Raw genomic sequence first — 19960 nt, 5'->3', positions numbered from 1 at the left:
GGGCAGTGGTGGCCTCTCCGCTGGGGGTGGGTCGTCGGGAGATGGAGGAGTCTGAGCAGGGAGCGCCCGCCCGGCCTGGGCTGTCTCCTGTCGGTCTGCTCAAGCATCTGTGGCACATAAGGAAAATTACATTAGTCAGCCAAAATACATCTTTGTCCCAGCTGGTGGCCATCAGGTCTGTCCACCGAGGGGCAGACTGAGATCTGGAGGGCACCGTGGGGGTTGTGCCCCGGGTCTGAAGGAGGGACTCCTCACCTGCCTGTGCCAACCTCGTGAACACACCCTGTGTCCTCTTGTCACTAGATTCGGGTGATCAGTATGCAGTAAATTGCTTTCTTTTAAGCTTTATGTCTCTGAGGCATAGGAGAGGAGATAGGCAGTGTTATTTTAGATGTTCCCCTTACCCAAAGGCCATTTGGTTCAGCCGTCTGCAGGAAAGGTTGATGGGGTGAAGTGGTGATGTTGGGACTGTTCTGCTCCTCACTAGTCCCACATGAGGACTGGAGGACCACTGGGGGTGCATCCTCTGCGTGCTGCGTCTGAAACAGCATCACCTTTGTCTTGGTAACACATCGCCATAGAGGTTCTCTGTGTCCTGTACTGCCCACAGCATCTCTTACATCTACAGTCCGACCGTGGAAATCAAATTAGTTTCTTCTTACGCAAAACCCAAAAGGCTCTCTTATTGAAGAGTGGGAAGGTTGCAAGATATGAGTTCCTGGTGGTGACTGATACATTATCTCTTGTGAAAATTTCAGCATCTCATCTCTATGTTATTTAAAATCTAATCCTGAATTTTTGCATTACTGTTTACACAAGAACTCTGATAGGATATTATTTACAGCTATTATAAGCTTTCACAAGGATCAATACTGTGTAATAATGTAACATGTAAAGCCATTAAGGGGTTAAAATGAATTTTATGAAAAGAGATTATAGGATCTTTATCACATGTTGTTTATCTGATCAACAGTTAACAATTTAAGACAGTATTATCCTAGTAAAAAGAAGATTTGTTTCAGATACTGACATAAACATCCCCTCATAATAGTGGCTTTTCATTTACTGCATTGCAATGTACCATAAGCTTAAAGGCACAACGGCTTCTTTGTGTGTCTCAATAATGCTTGTCCAGAGTGATGTCAGTCAATTTTTGACCTATACAGTCTGATGTTATTCTCAACAATCATAGAATAGATTTTTTCTTTCCTTTAATGAGTGAAGAGTATGCCAATAAAATCCTTGAAAATTATCATATTCCTTTATGGTGTCTTCCTCTGGAAGAACAAGGTGTATTACTGACGTGAACATTTTGGCACAGTCATTAGGATTTTTCATCTGGCTTCTACTGGCTTTTGTTGTTTCCTTGGATTATTTTTTTTACAAACTGTTAGGTAGTTAGAGGACCGCTTCTTTGTGGCTTTACTTTTGTAACTTGTTGTTTCAGTGGGATAAATAAATGCTAATGGTTAAATAGCACTTTCTTGTAGAGGTTGAAAACAAAGTTGTGTACATGAGATGGCATCCTGGTAGGAGCAGACTCTTGAGTTCAGCCTCCCTTCTGCCACTCTGGAGTCCCACAGAATAACATGGAAAAGGCAAAGGCAGGGTCAGCCCCTTGTGCTCCTTGGAGGCTGTTCCTCCGATGTGGAAGAAGGTCCGTAGAATGGGCTGGGGTTCATCCCAGATGCCTGTCATGCCTGTGGGGGTGGGGGTTCGCCCCCCAGCACGTGCCCCTGGGGAGCAGGTGCTCCCGGTCCCCACAGGGTCCCCGCGGGCGCGGAGGCAGCGCTCAGAGCAGGGCTGAGCAGGCTGGCGACCTCGGTAGCACAAAACAATGTGCTCGGCCTCTCCTTTCCTGCCAGAAAAGGGGGAAAATCAGCTTCCTGGAGGAAAAACGTCTTCATGAGCTCTTAACACAGCATGGCTCCTCAGCATCTGCCCCACAGACCTTGGTCACAAGCGCAGACCGAGGCCACGGGGCTCGGTCCTGCCCACGCGGTGAAGTGCAGGGAGGCTGCTGAGCAGCTATAGGAAGATTTCCATCATCTACCATCCAGCCCTCCGGAGCGATTCCAGCCCTCAGACAGCAAGTGTGTTAGTTTACTCTCCAACCTGAAGAGGTCCAGTGTGGATTACAGTACCATTGCTGCTAGTGACATTAAACTCCTGCCCTTACTGCCTTCTGTGTGGCACTCAGATCACCTTGCTTCCATAGAGACAGCAGAGAAACACATATACTGGATGAACTCTTCTGGAAATCACTTTGTGTTTCTATAATGCTATTTCTAGATCACTTTTATTCATATAACTCTATTGCTTCCCTGAAAATTAAACCAGTTTTACTTCTTTACATGTTTTTAGCTGAGCACAGTGTAACTGTAGTACTGTCATTAAGAAGCACAAACTTAACCTGGATGGAGTTGGACTTTCATATGAATCCCGTATTTTCCCCTCGCTGTCGTTTGGGGTTTTTGAGCCATGAAGTCCCTGCAGCACAGCCCCTAAGCTCCCCTTGGAGAAACATCTCCGGACTGTCGCTGCCGCAGCTTGCTTTCTCTGCCCTGCAGTGTGAACCATGCAAGTATCACAGGAGGCGGCACTGTGCAACCCAGTCATTACCAACTTTGGAGTAAAGTCAAGTATGTGCTAAATGCTTGAGTGACACCAACTGAACTTCAGCGAGCCAAAGGTCCAGAGTATACAAGAGATTTAAATTACAGATTGCCAAAGTGGCATTGAATTTTTTTTTTTCTTTTGTCTACCGGGTATTTTACATTATATAAAATGAATACTAGATGATAATTGCCAATCTGGTGTCTTTTATTGATTTAATTCAATAAGCAGCTTCACCTCCACCTTTTGCATGCACTTGCCTTAAAATATATGCATTATGAAGACAGTGATTCAAAGTCTTTAGGAAATCAATATCAAGAAAGGATTCTGTTCTTCAAATATTGACAGCAGAATAACTCTAAGCAACAATGACAAACAATAAAAGCAGGGACAGACAAAATTAAGGCTGCAATTCTGTTGCAGTTAGGCTCTGCAGAAATCTCAAACAGCTGCTTAATATTGCATATTGTATGTGCATTAGGAAATAGCTTGTGTTGACCCCTTGCTATCAGAATTTCTGGTTGAAAGCCTGTGACCATTGAAATGAAAGGCTATTTTTGCCAATGATTTATATACAGTTGGCTGTTTTACTTAATTTTTTGCCAATAACTTGCACGGATATTTTTTCAACATGAGCATGCACTGGGAAGATATAAAAGGGTATATATAGGCTGTTACCATTAACATTGTTCCCACCTTTGATAGTTTCCCTATAACTAAATAAAACTTACATCAAAGCCTCTAATGTTACAGTATTTAGACTGAGCAGCACTGTGTGCTAATTTATAGTGGTTTTGTGATGGTAGTTTTAAAATCCTTTAATACTGGCAGCTGAATTCCCTGCACATTGAGTATAGTTCCAAGAAGTTAAAGGGTGTCTTTTATAGAGTAGAACACGTTACAGTTAGTGCAAATCATACTGGTTGCTTGGTTGATGCAGCTCTGAAATGAAATTGTTATGGGTAGTTCACTACTGCAACATACAAGTAATACTATGTTATTAACATTCATCCAGAAAAAATATTTTTAAATGCCATTCAAAACCCTAGTCTGCTTTGATTTTCTCACTCTGAAATATCTGAAGACAGTCCACACATCTAGATAATGTCGTGAGTGTCCACTGCACAGATAAAAGAATTTCTTTTCAGTAGGCGTTGAAGGCTTCTCAAGTATCAAGTTTGAAGTATTACCCCACTTGTAAATGTCATTGAATAAACCAGTAAGATTTATTTTTCATTTCTGTCTTTCATATTTGGAGTTTTAACAAGTGCTGAATTTCATGAGGATGTCAGTATTGGACCCAAGTGAAATGTTTGAGAGCTCTGTTCACATCTGATAGTAGAAAATTCAGAGTTGATGTTTTCCTTCAATGTATTGAAAATCTCTTTAACTTGACATATTTGTGTATAATGCCTGGGTGACGTGTCCTGACCATTAAATCAGTAAGCTGAAGTTGGATGGCACTGTCTTCTGCTCTTTGTCCGCTTCCACCGCGGCTGCGACTGCAGCGGCGTCTGTGCGTCGCAGCGTGGTTGATGCAGCAAGGCTTCTGTGGGACGTAGGCAGTCAGAGAGGTGTCTGCGCAGGTTGTGAACAGGAGGTGGGCGTTCTGCAGAATGGGGCAGTTTTGATCAGCCGGGTGTTGGATTTCTCCTGGATCATCGCTCCAGCAGTTTTGTTGTTCCTTCATTATTCTGTCATTTCTTTTTCTTTCCTTTAGTCAGGAGGGTTGTTTGCTGTGTTCATTACTTTTAGACATTTAGAACAGGATCAATATTTTACTGTGTCTGACCAGGTTTCCATTTAGAAAGTAGGACAACAATATTTACATCTTTTATTTCATACACTTAATAAAACTGAAACCTGTGGCTTAGAAATAGCAGAGGTCTTCTGTATGTATTTCTGCTCCATATGCTAAAAGAAGCAGAAAATGCTCATCACATGAAGATTACGAAGCATGCAATAGTCCATTAGTAACAGAGGAGGATTTTAACTAGTGGGTCTGGACAATTTTAATTGTCCATCTGTAGGCAACAGTCTTCAATGTTGTTTTAGAACAAATTGGAGTACCTGGGACATTGCGGAAAGCTAAAAGAGGGATAGATTTGTGTCTGTGGTTAAGGGGGAAGAAAGGAGGGAAGCACCAAGCATGGTTCTCACTAGCTGAAAGCTTGTTAGCTTGACATTTGTTTCAGGTAAACTAATGGAAAAGTTGCTAGTGAGAAAAAAATTGAAAGATAAATATGCTTGAACAAGGCAGTTTGTCATGAGAGTCGTAACTTGGATGAAAATGGCAATCAAGTGGTCATATGGCAAAACGAGTTCATTGAAAACGTACCACTGTTTGACGTTGCATTTGGCTGTTTGCATCTGTAGGAGCACTGAGGAATCATTCATAGTCAGAAAGGTGGGAGACATAGAAGGCAAACAGCTCAACCTAAGCTCCCATGGCAGTGCCATGGCATACGTAATTAATGCGTCTTTAGGTGTATTTTTTTTAAATTGCCGTTGATTTTACATGTGGCTGCAGAGCTGGTATGTTGAAATCCATCAAACTTCTTCGATCCATGTACTGAACAAGCGTGATTTGGCATGAGAGGAGAGTGGGGCACTCTCTCTGTTTACCGAGACCCTAGGCCAGATCGGGATGCCAAAGAGGAGTTACTGTCACAGGTAGTATCAGGTTTGCTGGACCTCGACCTCCGTTAAACTTAACTCAAACAGCCCTGGGTGGTAGTTCAGAGAGCGCTTCCCAGGAGTTTGTAGTTAGAAAACTGCAGTCTCCACATTCTGCTGTGTTTACAGCAATGTTCCCGTTCCTTTCATATCCAAGTGATATTTAGACACCACTAACAGACATTTTCAAATGAAAAATCCTGCACAAGAAATTAGCCACAAGAGTGATTAATAAGAGGTTCTTTTCTTGGAACAAATGTCTGAGAAATTGGTGAATGCGCCATGTCTTAGCAAGACCTAATGTCTTTCTGAAGATTTGTTTTAGTAAAAGAAATGTCATTTGCTTCAGTTCGGGTGGAAATTGGTGCAACATAGCGGTCTGTGGTGTGTATGATTATGCTAGACAAACACACGGTCACCTTTGGCTTGAGTTTTGACTAGCAATTTATTAAAGCATCCTAAGCAGACTTAGATACCTTCTGTCTCAGATCTTCTTTTCAAGAAAATTATTTTTACAGAGTTTCATGGTGGTGAGGGAAGATACCACTTCTTTGTTTCTTTATCATATGCATCTCATTGATGCTAATAATTAACAAGCTAAATCTGCACCTGACCATAAACAGCTGATGAAACATTTCTTTTAGTTATCCGCTATATTCTGGATAGAGACAATCAATAGGTAAAATTTATGCAAAAGTGCAGAGTTCAAGTGAGGGCTATCCTAAACAGGACTTAAGCTATGCACCCGCCTTTGTGCCAAATTTTTCAGGGTTTTTTTTCTCTCCTGTAATGAATACATGTATTTTGTGCATTGGAGCATGGCACAGGGCCTTTTGGATGGCAGGCTCTTCAAGAAAGAGGAAGAGAGTTTTAATCACAAAAGCAGAAACTTCAGTCAGAGAAGTGATTCTACACTTTGTTTCATTTGTAAATGGTGCATATTGGCTTTTGTGAAACAGAACCCGGGTCCAATTCAGGACAGCGCTTCATAGATTCTTTACGTGGGGCTTTTTGAGTCTGTAATAGTGCACATGAAAAGAGAAGGAGATTCAACATAGTTTGTTCCAACAGCTAGTCTAAGATTTTTTCCAATCAAGATTCTTTAGGCATATTCCTCTTTGTTGGGCTATAAGCAGCTTTTAAAATAATGGCATTAGCCTATATTTCAAGACTTTGCTGGGTGTTTCCAGCTCTGGTGATTAGTTATAAGAAATGAGAAATGCGTGTATTGTAACCTTTTAATGGATATGGGAGACTTGTAAACTAAGTTGAGATTTGAGCAATTCGTAGATTTCAAAATGAGCTGTAGAGTTCATTGAAAAAGAAAAATGCGTCATTGAAATTCATGGCGCCACTTTGGTTTTCTTTGCTGAGATTTATCATTGAAAGCCATATTGCTTTCCCTTTGCCTTTATTTAAAGCTCTTCAATACATTGTTTTTAAGGTCCATTTCTTTTACAAGCTTTTCCTTTCAGCTTGCTCAGGGTATCGGGTCCTATGAACATCTGTTTGTGCCTAAAATCAGGCAGGACCTGGACTGTATCCTGCCTCCCTACTCCCTTTTGTTTCCAGAGGCTATTGTTTCCGATTTCATGCTATCAGAGGGGCTGCATGTTTTCCTGTGTGAAGTTGTCAGAGAGATAAAAGCACAGGAGCAGGGTCACATTTCGAGGGATGGGCATGAAAAATTGGTAAAATGTATCTTGAGGGCCACCCACAAGACTTGCTTGAAGAAATTCAGAAGTAGAGAGTAGAATTATCATTTTAAAAATGTACAAATTCCAAAGTAGAATAAGTAGCGGTGAAATAAGTGTTTAAGTGGCAGAAATCTCCTAGTCGGATTTACGCTTAGTTGACTTATTCCTGCTAGGCAGCTTGAGAGTCTCCAGCTGGACTTTATTAGAAAGAAAATACCATCATCTTCATTATGGTGCCTGCCCGTGTCTCTTCAGTACGAGAATGAGATGCCAGAAGATTTATAGCAAGTGTGTTACGCCTTTCAGTCATCGTAATGTGGGGGAAAAGAGAAACATTAGTGTGTCTACCTGCCCAAAATTACCAATATGATAAGAGACCTGCAAAGAATACAGTAAGGGTGATAATGATAGACAAATAGTGCACCTTAACTTAATGAAATACAATTTCCAGGAAGAGAGCATGATAGTAGGCTTGTAACTGTGGCTATGGTTTATAGCGCTGTAAACCATGGTTAACCAAAACATACTTATCCTTTTGTCTCCTATGAATTCCAGAAGTGGCACCCTAGTTTTAAGGGATGCAGAATAATTCACTCGGTGTCAGGAGGGAAGAAGATCTGCAGTTACCCATACAGCTGATTTAGATGGTTTAGCAGGGCGTCCTCTGACATTGGCATTGACACAGTAGTAAGAGGTTATGTCTCTTTCTCTGAGAGTACTAAAAAGCCGGTAAAAAGTTCTGTCTGCCCTTAACATAGTGTCAGTGTAACCAAAGCAGTGTCTTGCTAGTTCGTGTATCATATGATCTTAACTGTTTTCATTGAGGTGTTGACTAGATAGAAAATGAAGAAAATGGTTTTAATAGTATTGGTTTAGGTCGGTGATTCAATAAGATGGTTCCTTTTATTTTAGGACCTTGTAGTGAGGATTTCGTTAGAGCACGTGACAAGAAAACAAATGAGATGAGATATGTATTTTTTTCCATAAGCAACTGATGGATATGAGATACCAAGCAAGGCATTATCTTGCTGCCGTATAGTTCCAAGTTAGTGAATGATGTCTGTCATACAGAACAGTCTAATACCAGAATTTTAAGGGAATGTATTCTTTTCTGTAGCTTTTTTTCCAAAGATTAAGTCAATTATTTTTCTTAAATGAATATGTGATTTGCAATTTATTATGAGAAACTAAATATACATTCTGGTTTTTGTTGAATTAAGCAGCATTTTTGGCTATGGAAATTCAGGGAGACACACTATTATGTAGATTTTTTTGCACTTTTGTAGTATAGCAGAAAAAAACCCCATGTTTTAAAAGTACAGTAATTATTGAATTTATGTCCTTTGTGGTAATACTTTTAGAGATTAATTTGTTTATAAATAGAAAAAAGAGAAAGCAACAGATTAGGAAAACCCTGCAAAGTGTTTAACAGTTCTGTAGGTGAGTTTACATAAGAGCCCTGAGTGAGTATTTTTAAGTAAGAACATCACTTACTACTAGCACTCATATTTTAGAGCTCGTCGTAGCCGCCGGTGACCTCGGTCAGGTTTCTGGGTCCCGCTGCAGGAGCAGCTGCGGAGGCGACGTCCCCCCGGCACGTGTCCTGTGTCCTGCGTGGGCCTTCCACCCGGGACGGCCGGAGCGGGAGCAGCGCTGTTCCCATGGGCACTGAGCGCTTTCTGTGGCAGAACAGGGGCTGCCCGAAGGGTGCTGCAGGATGCCCCCAGCCCCAGCTCGATACGCGCCGCTGTGCTCCTGTTCCCGGTCAGCAGCGGAGCGCGCATGGCCTCGGGCTGGGTGTGTGCCAGCGCGTCTGAGGAGGCACCTAGGCGAAAAGTCACACAATTGCGGTTTTGGGGGGAAAACAGTCATATGTTTCTTTATTTATCAGCATGCTGACAACCATACTTCCATGCCTTGTGTCACATCCAGTATTATGGGGAGGAGTTTTAACTTCTGTTGTGAATACTGCTGATCATGTCCATTTCTGGTCTTACGGGTGTAAGTTCTTTTTGAAATCACGATTTTTTTTATACCAGCAGTTTTCTTTGGCATACCTGTCTAATTTTGGATGGGTAAGAGAATTTACTTTGTTTAGCTTTGTCTCAAAAGGGAAAAGAGCAAAGGCTAGAGTAAAAATTAATAGCACATCTTAAAATCCATTACAACATCTCCCTTTTTTCTGACTAAAAGTGAGTGAAAAAGGCCTCTCTGGAGGAAATAAAGAAGAAGTTATTACAGCTTTCACTTTTTTGTAGAGTATGAAAAAGCTTTCTGTATGTTAAACAGTCTTGTGGACATCTGGCATGATTGGTTTTAATCTGCTGACTAAAAAGTCAGGATTAAATCTTGCTTTACACCTCTTTGTATTGCAGTCAGTAAAGTGACAGAGCTGCTCTGAAACAATGGCACTACTTATTCCACCCAATATGCCATGTGGTAGATCACCCCCTTTTTCAGCACCACTTCTCTGCAAAGACAATGAAGCATCTGGTGGGGTTTTCCTGTGTCCAAGATATTTTTTGTCAGTAATTTCACTCAGCCGGTCTGCTTAGCTCTCCCTTGGTGCTACTTTTTGAGACAGGGTTTGCCAAACCCAGTGGCAAGAGGTCAGGAGGCCAAAGTGATGAATTTTTATGTGCCTGTTTCTTGTGTTTCTGCTCAGTCATGATTCTTTGCGCGCTGTACTGCCTCTGAAAGGGAGCCACAGTGAGCAATTTGTCCTCCTGGGCTGGAGAGAATGGGGAGGCAGATGAGTTAAAGTAGCATGTATGACTCTGGACAGAGACGCACACAAATGTTTTCTTATGGCGGAACAGAACACTCCTGTCACTATTCAGCGCAAGAGGGGCTTGGGAGATTTGTAGCCTGTTGGCTTTCGATCAAGTGACAAATGAATTTAACAGCACTTAAAGATACAGCAAAAAGAATGGCACCTCACTAACTAGTCCACAGCTGTTAGCTTTAAAATGATGTTGCATTAACACTTTTGAACTTGCATTTTTCCCTCTCTTCGCATAATTGGGAGCTCTCTGTATTTCTCAGCGTGTTTGAATCCAGGTTTGCTTTAAGGAAAAAAATTTCATCTGTGTTTCAGAAACTCTGTAGAATATGTTTTCTGGTTGTTTGCCCAGTTGGGCCGCTGTCCCCTCCAGATGGATCATTGATCCATACGAGCAGGAGGACCGTGGAAGCTGCACCTCTGGCAGAGCTTTCTGTCCTCTCTCAGTGGTGCTCTGTAGCACTCGGTGCTGTCAAATGAGCCGGAGATCGGCGTTCGTGGCTGGCTAAATCCCTCTGGAGCCCCAGCCAGTGGTGTGAAGTTGCTGTTCCTCCAAATCCTCCGCTCTCTCTGATCGGCCATGTCACTCTAGTCGGTGGAGGGCTGCACTGCAATGTGTTGTTGCTCAGCAGCTGAGCTTTGGACCATTCAGTGGAGGCGATGTCCAGGAGGGAATTCTGAATATTACTACCATGCACAAGCCCTTCATTCTTACGCCATCAGAAACCATACCAGAGAGGATGCACAGCCACCTTACCCGGGCTTGTGAAGGGAGGCAGTAAGCAGAACACGCCGCCCGATTCCCTGCTCTCCACATTGATTCCTTTACCCCACAACTGGTTTTGATGTGTCTCCAGTCTTTTTATTTGGTGTGGTGTGTGTGTCAGGCATCCATCTTGGATGGATTGATCCATCAATCCATCTTACCATTTATCAGGGAGAACATGTTAAACCTTGGGTCCACACCTTGCACGGTATTTTACAAATATATCTTTCGTTCATTTTATCCAAAAAGCATTTATTTTAATGTGTGAATAAGTGCCTCTGGAAATAGGTGCGCTCCATGATGGTTTGCATGTTGTTCAAGAAGCCTAAGCGTGCCGTTTGCCAGCGGACCTCCTGGGGCACCTGCCATAGCCCAACTTCTCAGCGCCTGCAGAGTGAAGGTGCTGCCATGGCCAACTGCTGCACCAGCTGTGCGGAGGCTGCGTGACGGCAGCCATGGGAGAGGACAGTTCCGCAATCCCGCCTCGCGGTTCTCTGAGCTATTTGAACATAACTAGCTGAAAAGGATTATTCGAACTTACAGACTGCTGGACTGATATTCCATTTCAAAAGTGAATAAAGGAGCAAATGATGTGGAACCAGACAGGGAGTAAGTACATCGATGAGAAATGAATGAGATATGGCAGGGTGAAAAAGAGCCAAGTCACGGAGGCTGGAGAAACAGAGAGAGGGGAAAAACACAGGAAGGAAATCGTCCACGTGTTGCATCGGCAAGGCCTCACCTGACCAGCTGAGTTTTAGTCTCACCGTAACACTGTGCAGCACATTCCAGTTATTAACACAGTGAATTTCACTTCCTATTTGGAAAACTTGTTCAGATCAGACAACCAGATACAGTGAACTGGAAACAATTTTCCTGTCCCATTTGTTTCCTTAAAAAGTAAACTTAGAAGGCGACCTTTCTTTTCCCATAGAGGGGAAGTCGTGGAAGAATATTACGGTCTCTCCCACTTTGCCGTACATACTCGTGGTCATTTGATGGGATGGAGGGCACACATCCGTCTCACAGCTGTGCTTAGACTCAGGAGGAGCTGGCCACCCGTGGCACACTCCTGCCTCATGCAAGTCACTTTCCTGTTCCAGGTCTCAAATTCCCTCTGTAAGGGACTCATTATTTTTGCTATTATGCATGACAGGAAGGAAAAAAACCACATTTTGTACTTCTCTGTATTTCTCAGTTTGTGATTAAAAGTAGCTAGTGTCTGCCTAAAGGCATATAGATTTTAGGTAGATGAGTGGTTTGATTCCAGAATTGCCAACACTTTTAAAAGTCAGTGTTTAAACTGGTTAAAAGTCAGCTCTAGTTTTCACTTCTGAGGGTAAGCTTAATAGAAGTCAAGTGCAAAAATACTGTTGAACAGGGTGTTGGGTGTGCGTCATATGTCACATAGATGATACCTGCTGTTGTAAGTCTACTTGGTGGAAGCCAAAGGTTCACACTCTTCAGAGACTAAGCCTTGATCTCGAGCCATGTCACACTGTTGATTTTGGACAAAACTCCCCATTAATTTAAAGAGCAAACTCCCGAATTTACTGGTTTTGGCAGTGCTAGTTGGTGGAACGAAGTACTGCACGTTTCTGAGGCTTGCTGTTTGTTCTGAGTGGGATAACGTGGAAATACCGCACTGCGCAGAGCACTTTGCAGCGGCTGTGACCTGGCAGCGCGCTCCCGGGGGTCCCCCGCAGACGGTGGGGCTCACGGCCTCCCCGGAGCCCTGAGAAGAGGAAAGCGGACAGACTCATTATTTGGAACCCTGTAGTGTCCCATTCTGGAAGTGAGTCAAGAAGCAGCAAAGAATTGTTTTAGGTGTTGGCTTAAATTTTTGCTACTTCATGTTACCGCTCCCATGTTTCCCTCCTTACAGCTGTAAGAAACCGTTCAGTGTGTAGGTAGCAGAAACAGTAACGCCATCAGCACACACAGAGGCAAATGTTACCGCTCAAAACAAAGGCAATTGCAAGGCACACAGGAGCAGATGGGGTTCACAGGCTGTTTTGCTTTTAAGATGAAAAGAAATAGAAGGTTCTTAGTCTGAAAGTTAGATAAAAGCAAGCTTAGCTATGAGGAGAGAAGCTGCCTCTTATTTCATTCCTCCTGAATTCAAGGGAACGGGGGATTTTACATTTCTCTACAGAAGCAGATTTACATCACAGATCCTGTGTGCTTCATCAAAGTCTTTGCTTAACGAAAGCAATGCATACAGTCCTCTGCTTAGTCAGCTGGAGTGAAAAAAGGGTAAGTGCTGTGAAAGTTTCCAAGAAGGAATTTTTCAAGCTGGTATTGCTGCTTGGCCGAAGCAGAAAAAATAATGGAAGAGAAGTAATAGAAGAATGTCTGAATAAATCTCAAGAGTTTCACACATTATGGGACAAGACAACGTATATACAGAACCATTCCATAGGATCAGTTGGACTGTTCCAGTTCCTGTAACTACAGAAAAGCGAATCATTGTCTTTGAAAACTCCCCCAGGACCCTACTTGACATCAAGTAGCGATACCCAGTGACTAGGAAGATGGACAGGAGGAGGGAAGGGATTTTCCTAGCAGACCACATCAAAGTTTGAGATCTTCTAGTGGTGTAGGGTTTATCCAGATCTCATGAATTCCTGAATGCATTTGAAACTTATTGTCAATGTCAGCAAGTGAATTTAAACTGAGAGATTAAAAAGGGGGCAGGGGAAGCCTTTACCTGAAAACTTCACCGTTGCCCGCAGAGGCCCTGCAAAGTTTTGTGTTCCTAATGCATGCAGGTGCCAAACAACCCGGGATAAATGGTTTGTGAATCCGTGCGTAGGTGCTTAGCTGAACTCAGGCTTGGAGATCACAGTCAGGAAAATGAAACAAGAGAATCCAGAAAGATGGGGGGGGTGGGGTGGGGTGGTGTAACAGTAAATTTTTTTTTAAAAGGTCCATTTAACTCCAGTATTGAAAAGGAAAATAGTTACAAAATTGGGGATTGTTGTATTTGCAAAACTGTTCAGGACAGAGCACCACAAAATGTCTAATGAAAGTTTCTTTCTCAGTTTCACAAAATGGGGTGTGGGAAGGTGCTGGGGGAAAAATTTAGGAGTGTGAGAAACTAATTATCCCTTATGCGTTCTCTTTGGATCTATGTAGGTGAGCAAGTAGTAATTAATGTTCTGCTATTGAATGGGTACTGATGAAAATTTTAGAATTAAATCATCACATACAAAGTAACAGCTAACTGAACAACCTGCTTGGTTTCAGGAGAAAACAACGTTTAGGATAGTTAGCCAAAATCAGGAAAGTCAGATTTAAACATCAGAGGTTTATAAATTAAGCACAGTGCCTAAGTAGCTGAGTTAGGTTATGCTAAGCATCTAATAAACAGATTGAATTTTACTGCTGCTAAACGTGTAACAAATGCCAAGAGGGATTTCTTTCAATTGCCATCAGAAGTGTATGTTCCAGGTGAAAAAGATGCTGGGAGGCAGCTGATAGCTGCAATCTAGTGGTCCTGTCTCCTGGGACAGAGCTGTAATAGCACATTCTTTCCAAGAACGTAAGGTGGGGCGTTTGACACTGTCTGCCAGACCCGTAATCTCAGAGCATCTTAGCGGCAAAGGCCTTTTGGACTGCATTCGGATTCTTCTCCGCAGAAGAGAATTAAAAAGAGAGCCGCCATTGCCACCAGCTGTTGGCACAGAGGAAGGTGCAGAGGCGGGGAGGCAGGGGCAGCGGCGCCGGGGGTCTCGAAGCGGGGAAGGACGGGCCGGGCCGCCTTTGGCCCCCTGGTCCCGCTGCCTCCCGCGCGAACGTGACCAGGAATCTCGGCCACGGCTGCAGAGCTGGCCCTGAGAGAGCGGGGTGGTGTTGCCAGCGATGCCAGCGCCGGCAGGGCGGGCAGGAGAGCGCTGCCGGGCAGAGGCTGTGCCGCTGCACCGCTCTCTCGCTGTGCTCCGTGCGGTGCCTGGAAACCCCGTGGAAATGGCGGTGCATTGCCTAGTGGTACATTCTGATAACGTTGTCACGAGTGATCCGAGTTTCCGGACACGAAAATGCATTTCACGATGAACTCAGTGCAGCTGGTGTGAAATTGAGCCCAAAGAAATGCAAGTTGTTTCCAGCAGGGATCCTTTATTTTAGGGACGTGGGAGATCTTTGAGAATGGGAGCGTGAAGATAGGGTCTTAGTGCTGAGCCTTTCTTGTCACAGACACTACCCAAAGAGGTACTTTAGAATCAAAATATCCCACTGCCACAAGCGGGCAGAAGGGTGGTGCGGTGGAGAGCAGAGGGCTGCGGTGGGCCCTGGGCAGCTCCGGGGCCAGGATTGCGCAGGGGGTAGAGCTGGTGCTGCTCTGAACTGCCTGTGAAGTTAAATCAGCCCTAAAATGAATACAGGCAGCATCATCATGTGATTTGCATTGATTTGCCATCAGAAGACGGACTGTACGCTCTCTGCGCGAGCAGCGCATGGGGAAGAGGGAGGTCAGCGGTGCGGAGGCTTCGCTCCCCATCCCACCCGTCCCTCCACCTCCTCCGCTCCCCCGCACCCAGCCTGCCCCGCTGCGACACTCAGAGAGTCGTCGCGCATAGCGATCCTTTAGGCGGCTTCTCATTAATACTTGTGTATATTTGTTCTTTATTCAACTAGCGTGTATCTCACTGCTGAGCCAAATTCCTGCTCCTGGAAGCTTTTTAATATTAAAAGCATAGTAATTTCTCTGAGACATTATTGCTGTTCCCACACAGTCAAAGTTAACACAAGTTAATATATAGTCTGAGGGATATTTTTTCAAGTAAAAGCGTATGTCCTGTCAGATGGGTTTAGATTGCTTTACATGGGGGAGTTTAGCCCTCTAATTTCCCTAATTATTTGCAGCAGAGCTGTGGCCAAATACCTCTGCACAGTTGTGAAAAAATAGCTGAAATAAGTCTCCATTTCGATGGCAGATAGAGTTTAAAAAACACAAGGTTACCTCTCCTGTAGCTAAATGCACAAATTTCATTGACTCAGAAAGTTACATTTAACTTTGTTTTTCTCACTCGCAAATTTTGTTTCTCTTACATCACGTGATTTGGTGAATTTACTGTTAGTACATTGCCAATACCCAGGAAATCCTGTCAACCCCTCAGAGGTAAGGAGGGGCTTGAACAAGACAGATGTTCCTGTTATTCCCAGAGTAGCAGATCTTTTACCTCGCTGATTGTTTCAAATACAATTTGCATCCAGATAATAATAAAAAAGCATTTGGTTATCCTAATTTAATAAGTGCCAGATTGATTTTGGGTTTTGAACAGCGTTTCAGAAGAAGTATTTCACTGTCATAATTAGATGATCCATGTACCTGTGTCTTTTCTGTGCTACCAGAATCCACAGAGTAACTGGAATAAAATGAAATATCTTAAATTTAATTGATTTGGTTGCTCATGTGTTCAAGACTTTATTTCAGCTGGCTCACGTGAAGCGTTCTTCAGACTCTGCACTTCTCTCCTGGCACTTTGACCAACAAACACTTCTGGTTTAATCCATGTGGCTTACTGGAAATTGTAATTGCAACTGCTGCTGAACTTTTTTAATTATAAAGGAGCAATGAATATATTCTACTTTTTTTTTTTTCTTTTAGCAGAATTCAAAGTAATAATAAGCCCTAAGAAGGGTTTTCAAACCACTGGGAAAAATAATACACATCTTTAGAATCAGTAGACAGAGGCAATAGGAAAGTTTGAGTCTGTGTGTGTTTGGATATCACATTTTTTCCAAAAAACATTTGTTGAAGTAATTACAAGCATGCAATAACTCAGCTCACACATCAAGAGGTGGACTCAGGAGTCTAAAGGATGTTCAGAAGGCGGGAGTGCAAAATCAATGAGAAATCAGCCGCAATTTTCAGCAGAGCACTGCTAGCGGGAGGCGGTAGTACAGTTCACAGCTGTTGAGGGTTTCCTTGTAAACGCAATATAAAAAGCAATTATATATTATAGAATATTGTGTCTGTATGTTTTATAACACAATTGTTTTAATATCTTTATCCCTTTTTACTGTAAGAATGCAGAGATACAGTCTAAAACATTTCAATGTGTTGTATATGGGAGCAGATGTATTTTGAAGGTTGCATTTATGCTGTAAATCTGAAGGTTTTCAGTTTCTGGGGATTGCGGTGTTTAGAAGAAATTCCAGATTTCGTCTCTTGTAAATATAAAAAACTTTGACTCCTAGCTTTGCATAACAGTACATTTTTATTAAGTTCCAAGGCAATTATCAGGAAAGTTATTGCTATGTTTTACAGTTCAGATACATAAATTATCGGAAAGGATTATTTAAAAAAATACTATGAAGCATCTACCTGTGTGGACAGTGCGTGTGAAAACAGGAATAAGACACATCTGTGTTTGCTAAGCTGAGGCTGAGTACTGAGGTCTCTCTCAGCTCTGAATACAGCTCTCCTGCAAACTTTTTAACCAAATCTTGTTTCCAAAGAAAAAAAGATATTTTTTTTTAAAGATAACTCGGGTAGAGTTTTCTGACTTTGTAAAAGAGTACCTTTGAGGGAATACCTGAAAAGAAACAGTGTGTTTTTATAGCATTTTGATTTTCTTTACCAGCAACAAAAAATCCCTTCATAAGTAGACTTGTCTAAAAAGGCACATGTTCCCCAACGTTTTCTGCTTGGGTGACTACGACTTTGTAGAAATTGAAAGGAGGAGGAAAAAAGGAGTGCTCCAGCTTGTATAAGAAATGAACCTTTGCCCAATCACTTTTTGTCTGTGAATAAGGTAACTTTTTGTGCATGTGAAATTTGAAAGCAATAAGGTATGTGGGTCCTTTCTGTGTATTGGTTCTCAAGAGTCGATCGCGGGGTTTTTTCTTTTAAGAGCGGGCCTGAAGTTGTGAGATAAAGCAGCTCAGAAAAAAAAAATGTTCTCAAGCAGATGCCTTTAAGAGACAGAAATCATGAATTTCTTGAATTGCAACCACTCTGGGGGTGGCTACAATGACTTTTTGACAGTGACAGTAACTCTGCCTTGTCTTTTGGAGCCCTTCTTTGGCCCATTCACTCTGGAAAGCTGCTTAAGCGCACTTAAGCGCATTAGCATTTGGATGCTCGGGGACCGTACTGACCCTCATTTGGAAAGTTTAAATGAGTGAAAGATGGAGCGATTTGTTAGGGCTTTAGAAACCAGCTTTAGAGAGCGGCGGGTTTTCCGCTTTGGTTTGTTCGGGTGCTTGTTCTAATCTGGTGCGCTGTTTAAAGGCGACCAGACTGATTTGTGACACATGAGCCCAAAGCGCTATTTTTTGGGCCTGACCCGATTAGCTAATCTGTGCTCTGAATGCCAATGGCCGGGTCGGGAGGGCGGCCGTTGGGAATGGCTCGCTGGTGGATCACCCCACCGGCATCCCTGCGGACGCAGACGGCAAAACAGGAATTCCGCATCCAAACAGGCAGAAGGGGTCCGACAGTACACGGGGGTGCGAGGGAGAAGGGAGCGGGTCTGTCCGTAACATGAGTGGTACCAGAAGTGCGGCCTCAGCCATGCTGTGCCGTGGCTCTCCTCCTCCCTCCCCGGCGGAGTCCGGTTCGTCTGGCTGCTGCCGGCACCGTCCCGCGCCTCTCCCAAAAACACCTTAACGCTCTGCGGAAGAGGTGAGGTTCTCAAAGGGCGGCCGACATCTCTGCCCGTGCCACCACCGCTCCCTCCTCCAGTGGTTTCACAGGCACCTAAGGCCACAGCAGTGCCATGAGTGTGCCACGTTTTTTTCGGATAAAATGCAGTTAGGTGTTTGTAATCTACAGGCACGGCACTGCTTTTTTGGGGGGAGGAAACGAACAAGGAAAATTTGTCAGTAAGGGGCATCCTTTGTTCAGTAAGATGCGGAATCAGCACTTGTTCAGTTCACAGACTTGAAGAAAAAAAATCAGATTTTTATTTTCTTTTTACCGGATCCCACTCAAGTTACCCTTTAGAAAGAGACTGCTTAGCGTGTTGCTTTGTGTTTGCACTGTGGCAATACACAGGGGCCTTTATCAAGGATCATTTTCTAATGTCTTTCTATCAAATGGGGGCAAAAAGTCTGTTGACAGATTGTTTCCATTCTAGCACTGATAGCCTCAGCTGAGGTCTGAAATATTTGGAAACAGATGGATTTTTGTTTGAATACGTTTGGCGTCTCCTTCAGAAGAAATTCAGAATGGGAAACCTCATGAGAAGTGAACTGTAGTTCCATGGCATTACGTCTGATAGAAACTGCACTTTTAATAAATAATCTCAATATAAGTATTTATATTTGTGAGAGAAAGAAGCATCCAGTAGGATATGGAATTCTATTACCCTGTTACCACAGAACTTATTTATTTTATAAGTGAATATCATGCAAAATGAAAATCTGTTGTCTGGCCATTATGAAAAGGAATGGAACGGGCAGAGCAGGGAAGTCACCTCTTTGCCTCTTCTTGACTGAGTTCTTTTCTTTAGCATGCTTTCGTTAAGAACCTCTAGCAAAATAAGCTTTAATCAGAAGGATGGTCTTTGCCAATATCCTTCTCCAGGCTGTGCGTAGGTCCTGCCAGCAGCTTGGGGCTCGGCTGTAGCGAAGGATGCTGAATGCCCCCCAGGTATGGGTGCACATCTTGGCCATTTTCTCTGTGCCTTTGAGCAATACCAAGGTTTGTCAGTTCCCCTTTCTGTCGTCTGCCTTGTGGTTTCAGCAGCCCGGGCGGATGGGCTGGGGTGGCGTTAGGCACCATCCAGCAGCTTTGCCGGAGCAGGATACCTACAGAGCACTTTGTGAAGCCTGCCTACCCCACAGTTAAGATATCGTCTATTTCTGCATTTCAAAGCAGGTAACATACTTAAAGCTTCACTAAAAGTGTAGGTTCAGTGAGTCCAAAACATGTTTTTAAGTTAAGTGTGTGCCTTACTGCTTTGCTAAGAGCTCCGTATTTTCACCTGTTAGAGCGCGACAGAGAAAGCCCTTTGAACACCCCGTTCTGTGTTATTCTCTACGTCAGCTTTGATTGGCATTGAAACTGGTCCCTGACCAGGCGAATGGCAAACAAATCGAGGCTTGGCACCTCCTCGGAAATTCATACCTCTCTGCCTGATAAAATGTTGGTTTGCAGTATGTCTGAGACACCCATTCCTCAGAATATCTACAGATGTGGTGTTGTCTCTGATTTAAACAGATGATGCGTGGGGAGTTTGCTACCCAGAGTACACTGTGGAGCTTATTGTCAGATTGTGTAAGTGTTGCTCCGACTTTTAAATCACAGAATCACCAAATCCCAGACTGGTGGAGGTCGGAAGGGCCCTCTGGAGCTCCCCCATCCCACCCCCCGCCAGAGCAGGGGCACCTCCAGCAGTGGCACAGGACGGCGTCCAGGCGGGTTTGGGATGGCTCCAGAGGGGGAGACTCCCCCACCTCTCTGGGCAGCCT

General features: G+C 43.4%; 1 protein-coding gene across 1 annotated transcript in view; it reads left to right on the top strand.

Annotated features, from left to right (window-relative positions):
• INPP5A (inositol polyphosphate-5-phosphatase, 40kDa) overlaps positions 1–19960 on the top strand; it is a 184681-nt gene that overhangs the window by 122969 nt on the left and 41752 nt on the right. The window lies entirely within an intron of this gene.

Source organism: Charadrius vociferus, unplaced genomic scaffold (genome assembly GCF_000708025.1).
Source record: "Charadrius vociferus isolate BGI_N301 unplaced genomic scaffold, ASM70802v2 scaffold38, whole genome shotgun sequence".
Taxonomy (NCBI): domain Eukaryota; kingdom Metazoa; phylum Chordata; class Aves; order Charadriiformes; family Charadriidae; genus Charadrius; species Charadrius vociferus.
This window is presented reverse-complemented; position numbering and strand designations above follow the sequence as displayed.